Here is a 22,470-nt window from a genome sequence, read left to right on the forward strand (position 1 = left end):
ATCACTCCACCACACCCAAATTTTTCCTGTCCGTCCGGTGGGGGAATCGAACCGGTGACCCTCCGATCACAAGCCGCTTCTCCAACCTCTAGGCCACGGCTGCCCCCAGCTGAGCAGGTGAGAAGACAGCTGCAAAGACTCCATGCAGGCAAAGCTGCACGTCCAGATGGTGTGAGCCCCAGGGTCCTGAAAGCCTGTGCCCCCCAGCTAAGCGGAGTACTTCATCATGTCTTCAACCTGAGTCTGAGTCTTCAGAGGGTCCCTGTGGTGTGGAAGACGTCATGCCTCGTTCCTGTCCCGAAGACGCCGCGTCCCAGCGACCCCAAGGACTACAGGCCTGTGGCTCTGACGTCACACATTATGAAGACCCTGGAAAGACTCGTCCTGGAACAGCTCCGGCCCATGGTCCAACCACTTCAGGATCCCCTTCAGTTCGCCTACCAGCCCCGCCTTGGAGTGGACGATGCCATCATCTACCTGCTGAACAGAGTCTACACTCACCTGGACAAGCCGGCAAGCACTGTGAGAATCACGTTCTTTGATTTCTCGAGTGCATTTGACACCATCAGGCCGGCTCTGCTGGCGGAGAAGCTGACAGCGATGCAGGTGGATGCCCCACTGGTGTCCTGGATCGCAGACTATCTGACGGGCAGACCGCAGTACGTACGCCTGAAGTGCTGCCTGTCAGATGAAGTGATCAGCAACACTGGGGCTCCACAGGGGACTGTCCTCTCTCCCTTCCTCTTCACGATCTACACCACAGACTGTACGCACTGCACAGAATCCTGCCATCTTCAGAAATTTTCTGATGACTCTGCAGTGGTTGGGTGTATTACTCTCTCATCCCCATGAGAGAGAGTACAGGACGGTAGTGGACAACTTTGTCACATGGAGCGGAAAAAACCACCTACAGCTCAATGTGACAAATACCAAGGAACTGGTGGTGGACCTGAGGAGGACTAAGGCTCCAGTGACCCCTATCAACATCAAAGGGGACACTGTGGAGGTGGTGGAGGAGTACAAATACTTGGGGGATTGTCGCCAATCTTCTCCAAACTTAACCAGTGGAACACTTACCACTTAGTTTGCATTTGTGAGGGTGATGAGTCATTTAACAGTCCATTAAGCCACTTCAAGTATCTGTTCATGCTATTTGGGCTTCGTGACTTTCTGAAAAGCTTTCCGCCAACTGCTCATTAAAGCCAAAAAGTGTGAATTTCACTCTTTATCGTTAGCATCCTAGGGTTGCTGGCCTCTGGAAGGAGGCTTTGCAGCATTCGGTACAGAACCACCAGGTTCTGTAACAGCTTCTTCTCTCAGGTCATATGACTAACTTTTAATGAGTATAAATTTCTTTTGCACTGCTGTTACACTACAGGACACTTTTACCACTGCACTTTACATCATATATATAATTTTTCTTTTTCTTTTATATAACTTAACCTTTAATATATTATAATGTATTTTATTTACTTTATTTTATTCTGTGCTGAGCCAAATGCAATGAAATTTCGTTCTGTGTACACTGTTGCATAAAGAATGACATTAAGTTTAAGTATATAATCCCGCAGGGACAAGTGAAAACTGACCCAAAAAAGATTCAAATGGGCACAAATTGGCCACAGCCCACACACCACAAGCAACTTCAGAGGTTATTGGGGTTTGCAAACTTTTATCAGCTTTTCATTAGGGATTTCAGCAGAGTTGCTAGTCCTCTTACTAGGCTAATGTCCTCCAAATTAGCTGTTGCTTGGGACGATGAGGCTGAGGTCTCCTTCCAGAAACTTAAAGCACTGTTTAATTTAGCTCCTGTTTTGGTTCAACCCAACCCAGCCAGTTTAGTATGAAAGTTGATGACTCAGGTGTCTGAACGGTTTTATCCCAGCGCTCTGATGAAGACCTAAAGCTGCACTCATGTGCCTTCTTCTCCCTCCGCTTATCCCCAACAGAGAGAAACTAGGAAGTGGGAAACTCTGAGCTTTTGGTGGTTTAGTGGTTTCAGTGATTTAGCACACTGTTTTCCTATATGCAGTGTGTTTGTACTTGTCGGCCACCGTACGCTTGGGCTTTGTAACGTCCACAGGCGGACTTGAATGCTGAGAGGAGGAAGGATATAGTCCGCTGTGGACCGTCTGCTCTTCACAGAGTAACTTTCTGCTCTGAAATTGATTCTGTGCACGGTCAGGTGCTTCACCAAATTAGCCGTGTTGCCAGCCTTAGCAACTATGACGTTTTTTTGCATATATTGCATCGCGCACTATTGGCATCAATCTTGCTAAAATGGAGCCACACTCAACCTCGTGGCATTTTTTTTGACTTGTTTGACAACACACACACAACTACAGTTTCCAATACAGATGCACGTGAACCCTGTCTGCATGTGATTGCATGTGATTGCATCGCAATCACATGTAATGTTGCAGCCAGTTGCCGGCAGCATGATCAGGTCTTGATCACGTGAATAACCTCTGGGTACTGAAGCTTGGCACCGAAAGATGAGGCATATTTCGATACTCGGTACTACTGAAGCATTTCGGTTGGTACCATAAAAGAACCGAAGTTAGGTACCCAGCCCTATTGCTGCCTGTTTTTTGGCATTCCTTGTGATATCCTTTCAGACCAAGTTCCCCAGTTTACCTCCCAGCTGCGAGAATCGGAGTCTCACTTCCAGTTTTCACTCCCGGACCAACAGCCAATATAAGAGGACCCACCAGGATTATGAGGCCACGCTTTGGTGTGTGGTCTCTTCAAATCCCACCACCTGGAGCTCTCACCTGGCCTGGGTTGAGTATTTACAACATTCACTTACCTGTTCTGCTATTGTTATGTCTCGTTTTGAGGCTGATCATGGTTATTTACTTCCATTGTTCCTGTCCCAAGAAGAAGAGGTGGCAGTCCCTTCAGGTCAGCACCAAATGAGGTGTTATCACAAGATATGGAGAGAGACCAGTGCTGCTCTTCTACACACCGCTGAGAGGAATAAGCAGTTGGCCAACAGTTGTCAAATTCCAGCTCCAGACTACAACGTAGGTCAGAAAGTTTGGCTCTGCTCTAGAAACATTCCTATCAAGACTGATTCAAAGAAACTCTCTCCTCATTTTCTGGGTCCTTGTCCCATTGACACGATTTTTCAGTCCATCTGTAGTTAGACTTGAGTTACCAGCCCCTTTGTGGATTCACCTTTCATTTCATTTCTCCTAAATTAAACTTGATTCTCCTTGTAAGTTGAGCCCTCTGGCCAAGCTGTGCCTCCTGCCCAGCTTATCAACAACAATCTAGCCTACATGGTACGTTGTATCCTGGATGTCAACTGGCATGGCAGGGGTTTGCAGTACCTGATTGACTGGGAGGGCTATAGCTCTGAAGAAAAATCTTGGATTTCTTTAGCCTTCATTCTTAACTCTGCTTTCATCTCCTTCATCCTGTGGGCTTCTATTTTTCCTTCCTGCTCTCCCTGTCCTCTGTCTTAGCCCCTCCCTTTGGTCTTGGTTTATTCTTGTCTCGTTTCCCTGAAGTGTGCAAAAACAGTTTCAAAAATTATAAAAGACAATAAATTAAAAATTTTCAAGTAAAAATGTACAGTATACAGCTATATACACATCCACATAAGGGAGAGAGGACTAGAAAAGAGGACTAAACAGTTGATTTGTACAGTCTAGCAGCAGCAGGATTGAAGGACCTGCAGTAGCGCTCCATCCGAGGGTGTAGCCATCTGCCGCTGAAGGAGCTGCTCAGAGCCTCAACTGTCTGATGCAGAGGGTGAGAGGTGTTGTCCATGATGGATGTCAGCTTGGCTAACATCCTCCTCCACGGCGTCCAGTGGGCAGCCCAAGACAGAGCTGGCCCTCCTGTCCACCTTGTTCAGTCTCTTCCTGTCCTGGTCTGTGCTGCCGGGTCCCCAACAGACCACAGCGTAGTGAATAGCACAGGCTACCACAGAGTCATAAAATGTCCATAGCAGGGGCCTGCACACTGCAAAGGACCTCGGTCTCCTCAGCAGGTGGAGGTGACTTTTGCGCTTCTTGTACAGGGCATCGATATTAGACACACCCAGCTTGTTTATCCTATTTTTTATACTCTGCACTTTTCTCCTTTCTTGGTCGGGAATACTGCATGTGCAATGTCTGTAAAAACAATCCCATCCATCCATCCATCTTCTTCCGCTTTATCCGGGACCGGGTCGCGGGGGCAACAGCTTGAGCAGGGATACCCAGACTTCCCTCTCCCCAGACACTTCCTCCAGCTCTTCCAGGTGGACCCCAAGGCGTTCCCAGGCCAGCTGAGTGACATAGTCCCTCCAGCGTGTCCTGGGTCTTCCTCGGGGCCTCCTCCCGGTGGGGCATGCCCGGAACACCTCCCCGGGAAGGCGTCCAGGGGGCATTCGGAACAAATGCCCGAGCCACCTCAACTGGCTCCTTTCGATGTGGAGGAGCAGCGGCTCTACTCCGAGCTCCTCCCGGGTGACAGAGCTCCTCACCCTATCTCTAAGGGAGCGCCCCGCCACCCTGCGGAGAAAGCTCATTTCAGCCGCTTGTATCCGGGATCTTGTTCTTTTGGTCATGACCCAAAGTTCATGACCATAGGTGAGGGTAGGAACGTAGATTGACTGGTAAATTGAGAGCTTCACCTTGCGGCTCAGCTCTCTCTTCACCACGACGGGCCGGTACAACGACCCCATTACTGCTGTCGCTGCACCAATCCGCCTGTCAATCTCATGCTCCCATCTTCCCTCACACAACAAGACCACGAGATACTTAAACTCCTCCACTTGAGGCAGGAACTCTCCTCCAACCTGAAGGGGACAGACCACCTTTTTCCGGTCGAGAACCATGGCCTCGGATTTAGAGGTGCTGATTCTCATCCCAGCTGCTTCGCACTCTGCGAACCTCCCCAGCGCACGCTGAAGGTCCTGGCCTGAAGAAGCCAACAGGACAACATCATCCGCAAAAAGCAGAGATGAAATCCTGTGGTTCCCAAACCAGACACCCTCCGGCCCCTGGCTGCGCCTAGAAATCCTGTCCATAAAAATAATGAACAGGACCGGTGACAAATGGCAGCCCTGCCGGAGGCCAGCATGCACTGGGAACAGGTCCGACTTACTGCCGGCAATGCGGACCAAGCTCCTGCTCCGAGAGTACAGAGACCGCACAGCCCTTAGCAAAGGACCCCGGACCCCATACTCCCAGAGCACCTCCCACAGGATGCCACGGGGAACATGGTCGAATGCCTTCTCCAAGTCCACAAAACACATGTGGACCGGTTGGGCAAACTCCCATGAACCCTCAAGCACCCTGCGGAGGGTATAGAGCTGGTCCAGTGTTCCACGACCAGGACGAAAACCGCATTGTTCCTCTTGGATCCGAGGTTCGACTATCGGCCGGATTCTCCTCTCCAGTACCCTGGCATAGACTTTCCCGGGGAGGCTGAGGAGTGTGATCCCTCTGTAATTGGAGCACACCCTCCGGTCCCCCTTCTTAAAAAGAGGGACCACCACCCCAGTCTGCCAGTCCAAGGGCACTGTCCCTGACTGCCATGCGATGCTGCAGAGTCGTGTCAGCCAAGACAGCCCCACAACATCCAGAGCCTTAAGGTACCCAGGACGAATCTCATCCACACCCGGAGCTCTGCCACCGAGGAGCTTCCCAACTACCTCAGTGACTTCAGCTTGGGCAATGTATGGACCCGCCTCAAGGTCCTCAGCCTCTGCTTCCATAACGGAAGACACGTCAGCAGGATTGAGGAGGTCCTCGAAGTATTCCTTCCACCTTCCGACAATATCCCCAGTCGAAGTCAGCAGCTCCCCACTTCCACTGTAAACAGTATTAGCAGGGCACTGCTTCCCCCTCCTGAGGCGCCGGATGGTTTGCCAGAATTTCCTCGAGGCCGACCAATAGTCCTCCTCCATGGCCTCCCCAAACTCTTCCCAGACCCGAGTTTTTGCTTCCGCAACCGCTCGGGCTGTCGCACGCTTGGCCCTCCGATACCCGTCAGCTGCCTCGGGGGTCCCACAAGCCAACCATGCTCGATAGGACTCCTTCTTCAGCCTGACGGCATCCCTTACTTCCGGTGTCCACCACCGGGTTCGGGGATTGCCGCCACGACAGGCACCAGAGACCTTACGGCCACAGCTCCGAGCAGCAGCTTCCACAATGGAGGTGGAAAACATGGTCCACTCGGACTCAATGTCCCCAGCCTCCCTCGGAATCTGGTCAAAGTTCTCCCGGAGGTGTGAGTTGAAAACCCCTCTGACGGAGGGTTCCGCCAGACGTTCCCAGCAGACCCTCACAACACGTTTGGGTCTGCCAAGTCTGTCCGGCTTCCTCCTCCACCAGCGGCTCCAGCTCACCACCAGGTGGTGATCGGTGGACAGCTCAGCCCCTCTCTTCACCCGAGTGTCCAAGACATATGGCCGAAGGCCAGATGACACAACCACAAAGTCGATCATTGACCTCCGGCCCAGGGTGTCCTGGTGCCATGTGCACCGATGGACATCCTTATGCTTGAACATAGTGTTCGTTATGGACAAACTGTGACTAGCACAGAAGTCCAACAACAGAACACCACTCGGATTCAGATCAGGGAGGCCGTTCCTCCCAATCACGCCCCTCCAGGTATCACTGTCGTCGCCCACGTGGGCATTGAAGTCCCCCAGTAGAACTATGGCGTCCCCGGTCGGAGCACATTCCAGTACCCTTCCCAGGGACTCCAAGAAAGCCGGGTACTCTACACTGCTGTTCGGCCCATAGGCCGAAACAACAGTGAGAGACCTATCCCCAACCTGAAGGCGTAGGGAAACGACTCTCTCGTTCACCGGGGAGAACTCCAACACATGGCGGCTAAGCTGGGGGGCTATGAGCAAGCCCACACCAGCTCGCCGCCTCACACCATGGGCAACTCCAGAGTAGAAGAGAGTCCAGCCTCTCTCCAGGAGTTGGGTTCCAGAGCCCAGGCTGTGCGTGGAAGTGAGCCCGACTATCTCTAGCCGGTACCGCTCAATTTCCTGCACAAGCTCGGGCTCTTTCCCCCCCAGTGAGGTGACATTCCATGTCCCCATAGCTAGAGTTTTTGTCCGGGGTTTGGGTCGCCGGGATCCCCGTCCACAGCTGCCGCCCAAACCACATTGCACCGGCCCCTTCTGAACCCTCTCGCGGGTGGTGGGCCTACGAGAGAGCGGGCCGACGTCGCTTCTTCGGGCTGTACCCAACCGGGTCCCGTGGGCGGAGACCCGGCCACCAGACGCTCGCCTGCGAGCCCCAACCCCAGGCCTGGCTCCAGGGTGAGGCCCCGGTAACGCCAATCCGGGCGACGTACACATCCTTGCTGTTTTATCTTTCATCTGGGGCTTCTGAACCGCTCTTTGTCTGACCTGTCACCTAGAACCTGTTTGCCTTGGGAGACCCTACCAGGGGCTTAAGCCCCCGACAACATAGCCCCTAGGATCACTCAGGTACTCAAACCCCTCCACCACGTTAAGGTGGCGGTTCAAGGAGGATTATTTATCCCTCCAGGGATAAATAAAGGAATTCTGATCTGATCTGATCTGATCTGTCCACCATCTCAATGTCCAAGCCCTGGATGTTCACATGTGTATGTGGTAATGTCCTTTTCCAGAAGTCAATCACCATCTTCTTTGTTTTACTGGTGTTTAAGCACAGATGGTTTCCCACACACAAAAAAGGTTTAATTCACTTCACCAGTGCTGATTGCCTTTGGCTGCCCCTCTGGCTCCACTCAGTCCATGTTCTGAGCTGGTCTTTCGGCCCCTCCACACATTTCCTGTGTTGTTTTGCTCCAGCCGCTCCTCCAGCTTCTTACTGTAGCTGTTCTTGGCCCGCCTGATTGCGTACTTGAGGTACACTGAACTCTCTTCTATTCCAGTCTGTCCCCAGAAAAGAAAGCCCTCTTTTTCTGGTTCAGCATAGCTTTTAGCTCAAGGGTCACCCAGGGCTTGTTGTTGGAGAAACAACGTACCCTCCGGGTCGATAAAGTGTTCTCCACACAGAAGTTAATGTCTGTGATGCAGTCCGTCATCATCATGAGAGCTGTAAAGTGTCTCCCACTCTGTAGTTTGGAAACAGTCTCTCAGTCTCTAACTGGCCTCATCAGTCCACACTTTCAAAGACTTCTTTCGTGCATGCTCTCTTCTCACCCTGGGTGTATATTCTGGGAGCAGATGAATGAGACAGTGATCATAGCGTCCAAGTGGGGGGAGGGGGGCAGAGATGCTGCCTGCCCAGCAGACCACACCATAAAAGATGGCTGATGCCACCACAAAGTCATTGAAGCTCTTGAGGAGTGGACTATGCACTCCAAAGGCCCTCAGCCTCCTGACACATAGAAGAAAGAAAGTGACATATTTTGTCATTGGAGGGAACTCACTCCAACGAAATTCGTGCTCTGCATTTAACCCACCCAAGTGACGTGCACACACAACAAACCCAGGGCAGCCCGGGGAGCAGTGGGGGTTAGGTACCTTGCTCAAGGGTACCTCAGCCACGGACACCGGTACGGGGAATCCAACCAGCGACCCACCGGTTACGGGTCCGATACCCTAACCACTGATCCACGACTGCCCCTCAGAGAGGTTTGATTGAAGTGTCCACTGATAAGAAAGAGGGACTGTGGGTGCTGTGTCTGCATCCTGGTCACTGCACTGTGGAGCAACTCACAGACGACTGCTGTGGGAGGGAGAGATGTACACATTAAACACAATGACGCGAAAACTCCCTTGGGATATAATAAGGCCGGATGCCAACAGCAAGTAACTTGATGTCTACAGTGCAGACTTGTTCCTTTACAGCAGTGCTTCTCAATTATTTTCTGTTGCACCCCCCCCCAGCAAGAAGAAAACAATTCGCGCCCCCCCCCCCCGTGACTATAAATAATAGTAATAATAATATGTAATAATATTTAATAATATGTAATAATATGATGCTAACAGTGCTCGCTGGTTTACTGAAGTAAAATTCACAAAGCGGGATGATTGTTGGCAATATTCGGCACGTTTTCGCTGAAATAACTCCAGCGGCTTATCAGCATAATTGGGATGTAATGTCTTCAAGTGGCGCCTTAATTTATTTGGCTTCATGCTGTCCGCTGCCAGCATGTTTAGACACAGTAAACATACCGGTCTTTCGTCTCCCACTGTAGTCACTGTAGTGAAGCCAAGCGCTACATATGCTTCGTCATATTTCCTCGTCTTAGCTTTCGGGTGAGTTACTTTTGTCTCATTATCTTCGTCTCTCTCCGCCTTTCTTCTCATCCCTGTTAAAAATTTCTTCATGTTGTCTCTTAAGGGTTCGTTTACTGCACTTCATATCGCCTGCTCGGTGCAAAAAAACCGCTACAACATAGAGCTAATACTCCCTGCGCACACTCTGACACCATCTGCGCACCATCTCTCCTTAACCCTGGAGTCGACGGACACGCTGCAGCGTCTTGATGACCAATTTAAGATGACATAGTCACAAGACGCAGCTTCACTGAGTCTATGTTTTAATTTGAGTCAAAAGTGGGGACTTCAAACTATATACAAGTTTTGTTAAATTTCAAATTTAGTAAATTTTGTTAATATGTAACTAAAATCGGAGTTATGATACACAATATACGCAATGTTTTTTCCTTAACGTTGTCGTCATGTTTGCTGCATGTTTGGTGCGAGTTTTATGCAAGAAGACGCAGTAAAAACCGCCGCATTGTAAGGAAACATGACACCCTCTTTCCTATTGGTGAAAAATCCATCATATCAACCAGTCAATTACATGTATGGAAACCCATGGCATTCAGTTGCTAAGGGAAAAGTTGTGGGAGAAACGGCGGCGAACAAGAGATAGAGATAGTGAGTTTTGATATTTGAGAGATTTGTGACATTTGGCGTGTTTGGAGTGTATGGTTAGTGAGTAGTGAGTATGTTTAGTGTGCAGTGCAGTGTGTTTAGTGTACAGTTTAGTCATTTTTTTGTTTTGTGTGTCAAAACAATGAAGCGACTACTGAATGTGAAGCAGGCAGTGCAGCTCTTCTTTGAGCTGGAAGGCGCAGAGGGAGACGCAGAGCCAGAGTCTGAGCCAGAGAGTGAGGACTTTGACGATGACGCAAATGATCCCTCTTTTCTTTTGGAAGAGGAAAGAGAGAACGAGGAGCCACCGACGTGCGTACAAAGTGCTACTCGGAGGTCTGCACAGAGGAAGGGACGGCTTGGCACACCCACCAGGTCTAGATCTCTGCTGACTCCGGCAGCAGAGCCATGCCTCCTCTCTGGGCCCTGGAAGACAGTGGAGGATGCTGACACCGTCCCAGCTGTAAGCAGGTTTCAGTCACGAAGAACACCAGGAGTCCAGGTGGAGACACATTCCCCCCAAAATCCAAAAGACCTTTTCCTGTTGTTTTTTGCCACTGACACAGTTAGGACAATCTGCCGTAACACCACCAAAAGTACTGCACAAAACAAGGAAATAGGGAAGAAATACGATTGGACTGACATAGAGATGGAGGATCTATACAAGTTTTTTGGTCTCCTGACCTACATGTCGTTGGTTTCCCCGTGTAGAGAAGAACAGGGCCGCATAGAGCTAACCGCTGATCCCTGGTGTAAATAATAGAGCCATGGCTGAAGCTCTAGGGGTCCCCCAGTTGAGTGCCAAAAAGGTTAAAAAAAAAAAAAAAATAGCCGAAAGCAAAAAACAAAACTAATGACAGTAGTCTCCCTGTGTGCACATTTTTGACAGGAATCAAATAATAAGAAAAAAACAGGTAAAACACGCCAAAACACAGTAGAAAAAACTAAAAAGAAAAGAAGGCACAACTAGCCACAACTTGCTGCTGCTCCTGCAGCGCCATCTTGGATCTGAATTTATTACCTCCAGGCACCAATCCAGAATGCTGCTGCACGTGTACTGGAAAAACGTCATATGAGAGAAAATAGATAATTAAATACATGGGCCCTGGCCACCCCTGACCACGCCCTGGCCCCGCCTTGGCCACCCCACGGCCGGAGAATAATTTTAAAATAAATTATATGTCTCGGAGAATTTTGGTTCCGGCCGCTAGATTTTAGTTCCGCCGATTTGTTTCCCGGTGGGACCCATTTTGCTGTAACACCCACAAGCTGTTTTCTCAACCTCTCTGAAACGAACGTGCCTCGTGTAGCAGCAACTGGTGGAGGAGTCAGTCGAAGTCATGTCCACACAACCTACCCATGAACCAGGGCCGTGAGATTTGGAGGTAAGTTATTTCTCCATGTTTTTGGACATGAAATTTTCTCATTTTGCTAACTGTGGCTTTCACAAAGTCCTTTCACAACTAACTCAGTCAAAAACATCTAGCTAGTAGATTAGGGTAGGTAAAGGTTCACAAATTAATTGTAGTCTACTGTGCATAACGTTACAACCATTTTTGATTGATCCATTGTTGTATTTCTGCTAACAATCGTCGGTAACGTTAGCTTGCACATAAGTTACTAGCGATAGCATCTCGAGTTTGACCGTTCTCCCTGTTTTGAATGAACGTGTCTGCCCAAAAGTGCTGGTGTGCCCGAACGTCTCAGTGTGCTTAATTTGAACGTGGTCACTTTCAGTCATTGGTCTAACTTGAGACGAGATGTCACATCAGTACTCACTCAGCCATTAGGCTAAACAACTCTCAGAGCAATTTTTTTTTTATTGAACGGTCAGATGCAACCAACACGTTATCCCTTTTGCTAAACTCTTATGCAGCAATGTGGTTGATGCATTTATGTTCTTTTCTGTCAGGCAACATGAAAAGAAAAATTACACACTATTTCAGCCAGTGTACTAGTAGTAAACAGACATGCATCAAAGACAGAAGGGACAGTGTTGAGGATGTGCAGGATGAGATAACAGAGCAGGATAAGTCAGACAGTAGCAGGATTTCATCTGGAAATGGATCCCAAGGTACCACACACTTACGGTCATCATTGTGTGTGTGTAGATTTATGTTTTTTAGAGACATCATTATGTTATGATGCACAGTGTATCTGATGTACCTGTGTACTGTATCACTAAAACTTTCTGTTTCTGTAAACTGTTGCATTTCAGTCATTGATCCAGTAACACAACCCACTCAAGGCACTTCGCAAGGTAAGCAGTATCCCCACCACCACTGTTGATTACTGTTTAGCATTACAATCAGTGATCAGATTGCATGCAGCATTGCTAGGAGTATTATACAAACTTGACATCACTAAGTTCCAATATTATTTTATGTTGTGTGGTTAAACTGACAGATGCCAACAGACGATGCCAACAGACGAGGCAGCCGAACACCAACCCTGGGTTCAGTGGGCCCCCTGCAGGTATAAATCACATTCATGTCTGTGCAAGAATACATAATGTATATGGAAATGTTTGGTGACATGTGAGATGATGGGTTATGGTTATTTTTCTTGTTTAAGACATATCCAGATCAAGATCAGACCCACCTACCCAACCCCAGCTGAAAGAGTACCCAAGAACAGCCTTCGGTGCAAGACAAAGAAATTTCAGTCCTTCGTGGTATGGTCTGTACACATGGATTGAATACTCCCAGTCCAAGGACGCTGTTTATTGTTACGCCTGTAGGCACTTTAGCCTTCCCAACGTAGACACTACTTTCACAGTACTTTCTTTTTACTGCAGAAAGCACCTTTATGTTAAATAAGTATGTTACAATTTCACTTAAGGTCTATCTCAAACAAGAGCTCAGAACTCAAGAGATTTAGTTTCAACAGTACATATGATGGACAATAACATGTAGAAAGTGTTAACATGTGGTATGAGTTCAGTATACATGTATTTTCCTTTTATTGTAGAAAGCATCTATATGCTTATGCTACATATAATAAATGAATACATTGATTTCTTACCTTGGATTTTCTTGGATTTTGTTCATGAGTTGGACCTAATTGAATGAATACTACATAGCACCAGATAGGCCACCAAATACACCAGAATATAGGAAATCAAACCTAGCTAATTTAAAATTTTTCCGGGGGAGGACCCCAGGACCCCACGCCTTAATTGGTCACAGCATGGCCACCCCTTCGATTGCCCTGGCCACCCTTTGGCCACCCCATGTAAAAAATTCTGGCTCCGCCCCTGATTAAATAAATAAAATTGTCTTAATATTTCTCCTGTATTCGCTTCTCTACACTGACTGCCTGTAAAATTCAGAATAGAGTTTAAAATTCTACTCCACACATACAAAGCCCTAAATGGTCAGGCGCCAAGAGCTCATAGTACCTAACATAGTAGGTACTATGAGCTACATAGTATCATAGTATCTAACTAGAACTCTGCGCTTCCAGGATGCAGTGTTACTTGTGGTTCTAGAGTCACCAAAAGTATAACGGGAACCAGAGCCTTTATTTATCATGCTCTTTTCCTATGGAATCATTTTCTGGTTTTGGTTCAGGAGGCAGAGACCCTCTTTATTTCCCATGATGCACTGAGCTTCTCTCTCCTCCTCTAATTTTCCTTCCGCACACATTCATGTCTCATTAATACATGTCACTAACTTGACTTCTTCCAAAGTCTTTGTGCATTCTTGTCTTGCAGGTTCCCATGGATGGTGATATATTTGCTGATGCTGATATATTTCTACACCATTGTTGATATTACTACTACTACCATTATTATTATTGATAACATTGTTTTTAATCGTTCCAATACTTACTTATCAACCAGTTACTTATTGGTTATTATTGCTGTCACCAAGCACTTGCTCATGGGGGTTTTGTTGGGTCTCTGTGTATCAAAAATTAAAAGTTTGGTCTAGACCTACTTTAATAGGAAAGTGTTTGCTTATATTTCAGTTCTTAACAAACATTTAGATTTTATCAGGAAGGGGACATTACCATTAAAGTTTCTGTCACTTTGTACTTTATCACTGACCATGTCAGCAAACGTTAATTAACGAAAGTTAATTTAATCAGTTTTGTCTTGTGTCTATGTTGTCCTGTGATTTCCTGTTTTATTTTGTCATTACTTCCTTTCTGGATCTGTGGTCGCCAGCTTTCCTTTGGAATTACCTGTCTCAGCCCTGATTGTTTCCACCCGTGCCCCAACCTTATGTGTATATACAGAATATATATACTCTTCTCCTTTTGTCCTGTGCCAGTTTGTCCTGTCCCTTGTGTCAGATAACCAGCGTCATCTCCATGCCTTTGCCTTTGCCATTTCCACTACCAGGCCTTGCTATTTTGTTACATTGTTCAAGTGATTTTCTGTTTGTTTTCTTAGCCTAACTTGAGTCAAGGGAGTTCTTGTTTATTAGATTAGAGTAGGTTTTTTCCCCTCTGTGAAGAGCGATTTTCAGTTAGTACCTTTTGTGAATAAAATTTTATTTTGAAACTTTATTCAACATTAATAGAGCAAAACAAGAACAACCCACGTTTTCTCTTTAACACTGCAGCCAGGCTGACAAAGAGTCACAGCTCTGTTGAGCCTTGTATTCCTGCAGCTCTTAGTAGTGAAGACTTCATGAGTTTCTTCATCAATAAAATCAATAACGTTAGAGAAAAAATCAATAAAGATCTCCCCAGAATAGCCGATATACTGCCAGAAACCTCTTTTAATCCTACTCCATCTCTGGACAGCTTCCCGCCCATAGACCTCCCCGAGCTGACCTCCAGCATTAACAAATCTATGGCTTGTCTCCATACTCATGTTACTGGATCTCAGTGCTGCTTTCGACACAGTAGACCACAACATTTTATTACACAGATTAGAACATGAGACTAGGATCACAGGGGCTGCGCAACGCTGGTTCAAATCATATTTATCAGATAGATTTCACTTTGTTCACGTTAATGATGTTTCCTCTTCATATATAAAGGTTAGCCTCGGTGTTCCACAAGGTTCAGTGCTTGGGCCGATCCTGTTCACCTTATACATGCTCCCTCTAGGAAATATTATTCAGAAACATGGCAACTTTCATTGTTATGCTGATGACACTCAGCTGTACTTATCCTTAAAACCTGAATTAGCCAGACTCCAGGCATGTCTTAAGGACATAAAGGACTGGATGACCTTCAATTTTTTATTATTAAACTCAGACAAAACTGAGATCATTGTTCTAGGCCCCAAACATTTTAGAACTAGAATAACTGAAAATAATGTCTCTCTGGACGGCATTACTTTAGCCCCCGGTACGACTGCGAGGAACCTCGGCGTTATCTTCGATCAGGACGTGTCATTTATCCATCACATCAAACAGACCTCTAAGATCGCCTTCTTTCACCTCCGTAATATTGCTAAGATTAGGAGTGTCCTCTCTCAGAGTGATGCTGAAAAACTTGTCCATGCTTTCATTACTTCTAGGCTGGACTACTGCAACTCACTATTGTCAGGATGTCCAAATTACTCTGTTAATAGCCTGCAGCTGATCCAGAATGCAGCAGCTAGAGTTTTAACAGGAATCAGTAAAAGGGATCACATCTCCCCCATCTTAGCTTCTCTTCACTGGCTTCCGGTAAAATTCAGAATAGACTTTAAAATTCTCCTACTTACATATAAGGCCCTAAATGGACTCGCCCCATCATACCTGCAAGATCTAATAGTCCCATATATTCCCAATAGAACATTCAGATCACAGAGTGCAGGTTTACTTGCAGTTCCCAGAGTTCAGAAAAGTAGAACGGGAGGACGAGCCTTTAGCTATCAGGCACCCCTGCTGTGGAACCAGTTGCCAATCTGGGTTCGACAGGCAGACACCACCTCCACTTTTAAGACTAAACTTAAAACCTTTCTGTTTAGTAAAGCATATAGTTAGCCCCAAATAAAGTGTGTAGGGCTGGTAGGCATAGTTACACTCACTTCATGATATATAGCCACAGGTAGAATAGGTCTGACTAACTGTTAATCTTTAAATCTCTATCATAGCTAAGCTGCTATAGGCCTATGCTGCCAGGGGACACAAACATGATCCACCAACCAGTTTCCCCTCCTCCTTTTCCTCTTCTATCCTCTCCCCTTGTCAGATTAACATACAATTCATTATTTTATGTCACTAACTGTGTGTTCAGTTCTCCTCGTAGTTTTGTGTCTCGCCCTCCCTTTCTCTCTCTCTCTCTCTCTCTGTATCTTTCTGCAGGTATCTCTCCATCCAGATCTTCATGTTGAACTGTAGCCGGCTTTATGACCAACCCAATGTCTACTGTTGACATCTGCCTGTCATTCATTCTTTTGTACACCGACTATCAGCGGGGTGGTTCTCCCTGCGGGCCGAAATTGAACTGAATAGAATTGATAGGATAGTGATTTTCAACAGCACATAAAACATACATGAATGATACAGCAGTTCGTTATAATTTCATTATGATAATTTCAGTCTTGTGAAATGCTAAAACCATATTGAGGTGGTATCAAAAATGAAACTAAACAGTTGAAATTTTGTTTTACTTGTCTTTTTAGTAATGTCATTCTCATGTTGTTAACTGCTTTCCTGCCTGTGCAACATCCATTGCACGTCTGCCCGTCCTGGGTGAGGGATCCCTCCTCTGTTGCTCACCCTGAGGTTTCTTCCATTTTTTCCTGTTAAAGGTTTTCTGGGAGTTTTTCCTTAGTCGATGTGAGGGTCGAAGGGCAGAGGATGTTGCTGATGTTATGTTAAGCCCTTTGAGACAAACTGCTTGTAAAAATGGGCTATACAAATAAAGTTGACTTGACTTGACTTGTGTGTGAGAGTCGTGCATTTGGGTTCAGGTATGTAGATCAGTCTTGACAGATCAGCCATAACATTATTTCCACTCGCATAATATTGAGTAGGTCCCCCTTTTACCACCAAAACAGCCCAGACCCACTGAAGAATGGACTTCATCTGACCTCTGAAGGTCTGATGTGGTATCTGATACCAAGCCGTCAGCAGTAGTAGTCCTCTAAGCTGCAGGGTGGGGCCTCCATAGACTGGACTTGTGTTTCCAGCACATCCCACAGATGCTCGATTGGTCTGAGCTCTGGAAAATGTGGAAGCCAAGTCAACATCTCAGGCTCATTGTTTTGTTCCTCAAATGATTTTTGGCAGTGCAGCATTCTCCTCCTAACATATAAAGCTCTGAACGGTCAGGCACCATCCTACCTTAAAAAGTTGATAGTTCCCTCCCTCTAGTTAGAGCTGGCCTAGGCCCCTAGTTATGCTGCTATAGGTTTAGACTGTCGCAGGTGCCCCTGGATCATGGTTGAACCTCCTGCTGCGGTCCTATTTGAAACTTACTGCGATCACTAATCATCTATTTTAATTTTATCACTACTCTGCTGTAGCTGCTACCATTATTATTGTTACCAATATTGCTATCATAATCACCATAGCACCTTCTGTATACTTCATTGCCATTATCATTATCTACAGTTCAAATACCTCTGGTATTATTACTGCTGCTATGCATCTCTGCTTGTGTGCTCCTTCTCTCACGCCCCACCCCCCTCTCCCTCTCTCTTTGTCTGTCTATCTCTCTCTCTCTCCCAACCAGTCAAGGCAGATGGCCACCCATCTTGAGCCGGGGTCTGCTCCGAGGTTTCTGCCTTCTAAAAGGCAGTTTTTCCTCGCCACTGTCGCCAAGTGCTTGCTCAAGGGGGAATGTTTGGTTCTCTATATTACAATTTAATTCAAGAGTTTGGTCTAGACCTGCTCTAATCGGAAAGTGTCATGAGATAACTTTTGTTGTGAATTGGCGCTATATCAATAAACTGAATTGAATTGAATTAATGACCACATAATTGCTGGTTTGCCATTGAAGGAAATGAGCACCCCCCATTCTACACCCTCCATTTGTCATGACTTCACTGATAGAGGAGTGAAAGAGCCTGGGCAACCTGCAGAGCAGGGCCAGGTAATTGTATTTCTATACTTTAGAGAATCCTCAGTGAAACAATACATTCCCTAACACATTCCCTAACCCTAAGTTGGAGTCACCATGTTACAAAGCATTTCACAGAAGGCACAAAAGGTGAAAACCAACAATGATAATGGAAAAAAAGAAAATACATACATTAAAGAACAAACTGACCCAGAACCCCTTTCTAAAAATGTTGTCTCTTTCCATACATCCACATTCTCCAGGTCCTAAATTCCAACTGTTCCTCGCAACAACGCAAGGATACACATGCAGGAAAAAAAGATACACACACACACACACCAGGCATTCTTTATCTTGCTCACTCAATAGAGCAGAGGTGAATTTAAAGCTCCATTTTGGGCCTCAGTTATGAATGCAGGAATGTGGGGAACTAGGCAATGAAGGGAGGGAGGAGGCTGGAGGAGGATGAAGGGGGAGGGGGTGAGGAATGCATGCTCCAGCAACCAATTTTAGTCTGACAGCAGATGAGATCGAGGAGGAGCAGCGTCAGACATTACTGACTGTTCTGCAGAGATGCTCTAGCTGCCAATACATTACATTAAGCAAAACACACCCACACACACACACACACACACCCACAAAAGTGTCCAAAAGACTGACTGCGCCAGTGTGACAGAACATTTGTTGGTTTGTTCTTTGTGGATGCTGAGGGAAAAAGCCTCAAAGAGATAAACTCCTTTATAAACACCTGCTTCCGCTCTGGATAACAACGACAGGAAATCGCTGCCAAAATAATGGGCGGATAATAAAGCTGTGGATGTCAGTCTGTGGTCTCCACTGCTGTTAAACAGTGTGATTGCAGTGGGCACAAATGAGCGTCTAAAGCGCTCTGTCCTGCTCTTGCCCAGTATCAGTGAGTCGGTGGCTCAATGAGCTGCTCAGCTGCCACAGATGTCTGTTTTCCTATCCAGCTTGTTCAGTCTGTTGGCCTCCCCAGCTTTTATGCCACTACCCAAACACACCAACGCAAAGAACGGAGTGCTGGCAACCACAGACTGATAGAAATATTGAATGATTAGTCTCCTCATGGAGGAACAGTCTGCTCTGTCTCTTCCTGTAGAGGGCATCAGTGTTGTTTGGCCATCCATCCATCCATTTTCTGTACTGCTTATCCGTCAGGGTCTCGGGGGAGCTGGAGCCTATCCCAGCTGACTACGGGCGAGAGGCGGGGTACACCCTGGACTGGTCGCCAGTCAATCGCAGGGCCAACACAGAAAGACAGACAACCACACATTCTCACACTCACACCTAGGGGCAATTTAGAGTAGCCAATTAACCTAATGTGCATGTTTTTGGTATTGTGGGAGGAAGCCGGAGTACCCAGAAAAAACCCACGCAGGGTTCACGAACATACAAATTCCACATAGAAGGGCCCAGACCGGGATTCGAACCTAGAACCCTCGTGCTATGAGGCGATAGTGCTAACCACTGCACCACCGTGGTTGTTTGGCCAGTCCAGTTTATTGTTTATACCCTAAGGTACCTCTATGAGTCCACCCTTTCCACTTCCTCTCCCTGAATGAAAAATGACACAGTAGACCCCCTCTTCCTCTGATAGTCCCCCACCAGCTCCTTGCTGTTGTTGATGTTGAGGTTCTGGTGGCTGTTGTTTATTTTAACTATTTTAACTAATTGTACATCACACAATTAGTTAAACATTCTAGGTCTCAGCAGTTGTCTCAGTCTTTGTACTAAGGTCTTTGTGAAGCCACTATTCATGTCACTCCCTCTAAAGCTCTGTTCTTCCTCTATGTTCTGATTGGGTTACCCTGTCTGTGCCTTACCTGGTCAATCTGGAGCAGAGCTGGAAGGTCCTGCCTCTCAGACTGCTTCACCTACCTGAGCACCTGCTCCTCATTACCAGCAATCAGTCATCCCCTCCTGTTTTATAAGATCGGCATTTCTAGTCCATCTTTGCCAGATTGTCCTATCTATTGTTGGGGTATCATGTCAGACCTTTTTTTGCATCTTTTTGGAAACTCCTCATGAATGTTTGCTGTTACTAATTGTGCTTTTCTGTGTTTAGATTCACCTACTTGCCTGAGCTGTCTGCTCCAATACTTACTCGCTCCAGTGTCAAGTATGCACTGTGGGACGCTAGCGTTTACTCATTGTATCTTTTGGATTGAAGGCTTTAGAGACCCACCTTTGTGTTAGAAACCCCAAGAAGATTTTGGATTTGCTCCCTTGAATATTTTTTAATTAAAGAATCTGAATTTTGACATGACTCACTGTGTTGGTTTTTGGGGTCTAAATTTTTCTCAAAACAATTCCCCCACTTGGTTACTGCTTGTATCAGGTTACTTTCATCTCTGACAGAAGTTTGGTTAAATGTACAAGATGTATTCTGAAGCTGAATTACTTCTGTACATTTATTTAGTGTAAACTTGTTGTTTTCTCACATAAAACTGTTGTCCACTGTTTTACTCTTCGAGTTCCTCTGAGCATAAACGTTGAGTCCTGTTGTGTGCTTTGCGCAGATGTAAACTATTAACCTTGTTAGATGTTAGCTCCCTTAGCCAAAAACCCTGAAGGACTCTGCTGCTCACCAGCTGCTAAAAGATAACAGCTAACTATCTTTCTTGCTGATTTCAGACTTGCTGGGACCTCTGATTTATCCAATGTAACATCAGGGAAATCCTGCCAAGACGTTGTTTATAAATTAGGGACTAATTTAAAATTAAATTTAATTAAAATTAATTTAAATAGATATTCAGTAGTGTTACTGATTGATTCAGGACCAAATCTTAACATTTTAGTCGAAAGTATTTGAATTTCCTGTTCTGTGTTATGAATTATACATAGACTTAGACTTAGACTTAGACTGTCTTTATTTGTCATTTGGATTTTCATCACAAATGAAATTTCGGTACAGTGGCTCAAGAAGAGCAGGAATTACCGACATATTCTTTTTAAAAGGAAAAAAAACACTTAACACTCAGATGATGAAGGTATTTCTCAAGTTCTCAAGACAGCAAATTGGGGAGTGGCTCAGCCAATAATTTCTGTCACATCACAATGTAACACACACACCACTTGTCATCATCCACTTGTGCTCACTCCAGAAAAATGGGAGTAAGAGGGGATGAGAGAGGTATGTAACACACATCACTAATGGTTAAAATGATATTTACTAACATAAATCACCATGTTTTGAAGAGACTCGCTCTAAAAAAACAAAAAAGTTATATATGCATTTTGGAACATAAAACAGCAAATGTAACTGATTATTCAACCTTACACTTCCACCGTCCAAGAACTACAACACTCGGGGCAAAAAATGATGGTTAACAGGGAATTTTATAAAAGCATAGTGTGCGTTGAATTTCAGTTCTTCTGTTTATGTTAAAGTTCAGTTTACTGGTCAGAGCCTTTTCCTGGCATGACCTACTGGTCAGAAACATTCTGGCTGCTATAAATCCTTGATAGTGTGTTGTAAAGTATTTATCACCGAACACCAGGCCCTGTGAGTATCCATCCTGATTTTAAACTAATAATTGCACTGCAGCAGATGGAGCTGGGTGTACTGTTGTTACTGCAATTTAAACAACTTCTTTTCACTTGAACAATACACTAAGACAATGGAGGAAGTAAATCTGTGCTGCGGTATTCTAAAATGTCAGCTGGTCCCTGTAGATGACTCTGACTCTGCGTGTATGCAACAGAGTTTGTTTGACTGGTTCAGGAATGAGTGCTTTTGATCCTCACAGCCCACCCCCATCCCACGTGCACGCGCACATACACTGCATAAATCATCTGCTTGTCAAAGTGAGAAGACAGTTCCTACAGACATATTTTCAGAAATAACATTGCTGTGGAAATGAAGAGGCAGGTTGAATCATGTCTGTTGCTGCACACCAAGACAAAAACACAGTCCCTATGCTTTCAGATTAGAAGAAAATAGTAAAACTAAACCTCAGTTACAGCAGTAATATAGTGAACATTTGATAAATTGCTTTTCTTTCTTCTTTTGTTTTCTACTTCTGTTTTTCCTTTCAGCCACAAAACAGATGCCCAAACTCTATTTCAATGTTATTTTTCTATGCCATCTTCATTTTCCAACTGACTTCCTCCACTTTTCACATCTTTCACATCTCCACTCTGTCTTACACTCCAGCTCTGCAATTTCATTCATTTTCCAGTTTAACTTAAAACCTGTTGTCTCTTTACTTTTTGTTAAAAAATCTCACAACCAAAACCTGTGGATGCTGGGACATATTAAACATAGTGAATGCTAAATTTGACAATACAAACAAGGTCAAACTTCGAACAAGTGAGTAATCTGTTGTTCAGACAATTATTCTAAAAGTAGCAGTTGCCACACCCAGTCACTGTAGGAGAAGAAGCAAATGACCAAAGATCAAAGAGGCCAGAGATGATGAAAATAAAAAGCATTCACTTTTATTCACATTATGTGAATTCAACCAGGTTTCAGATTTAAGTTTAGGTTTTGTTGCCACAGTACAAATTTAAATTAAATACAATTACATTATTTATACAGAAATGTGATGCCTTCCTAGTCAAATGTTGTTTCATGTAAAACAAGCATCTGTTATTAATGTTAGCATTGCCTGTTAACTATTGTGCCTCAGCTGTCACTGAAGAATGTGACGAAATTAAAA

At 45.6% G+C, this 22,470-nt stretch overlaps 1 protein-coding gene and 1 long non-coding RNA gene across 2 annotated transcripts in view; one reads left to right on the top strand and one right to left on the bottom strand.

Moving 5' to 3' along the window:
* The window catches only part of LOC124066912 (SH3 domain-binding protein 4), a 66,512-nt gene that overhangs the window by 12,600 nt on the left and 31,442 nt on the right, over positions 1-22,470 (bottom strand). The window lies entirely within an intron of this gene.
* LOC124066913 lies at positions 11,002-12,633 on the top strand. The gene is made up of 4 exons (XR_006844662.1): positions 11,002-11,220; positions 12,054-12,095; positions 12,242-12,310; positions 12,410-12,633. It is a non-coding gene; the product is annotated as an uncharacterized LOC124066913 (long non-coding RNA).

The sequence above is a fragment of the Scatophagus argus genome, chromosome 11 (assembly GCF_020382885.2).
Source record: "Scatophagus argus isolate fScaArg1 chromosome 11, fScaArg1.pri, whole genome shotgun sequence".
NCBI classification, from domain to species: Eukaryota; Metazoa; Chordata; class Actinopteri; family Scatophagidae; genus Scatophagus; species Scatophagus argus.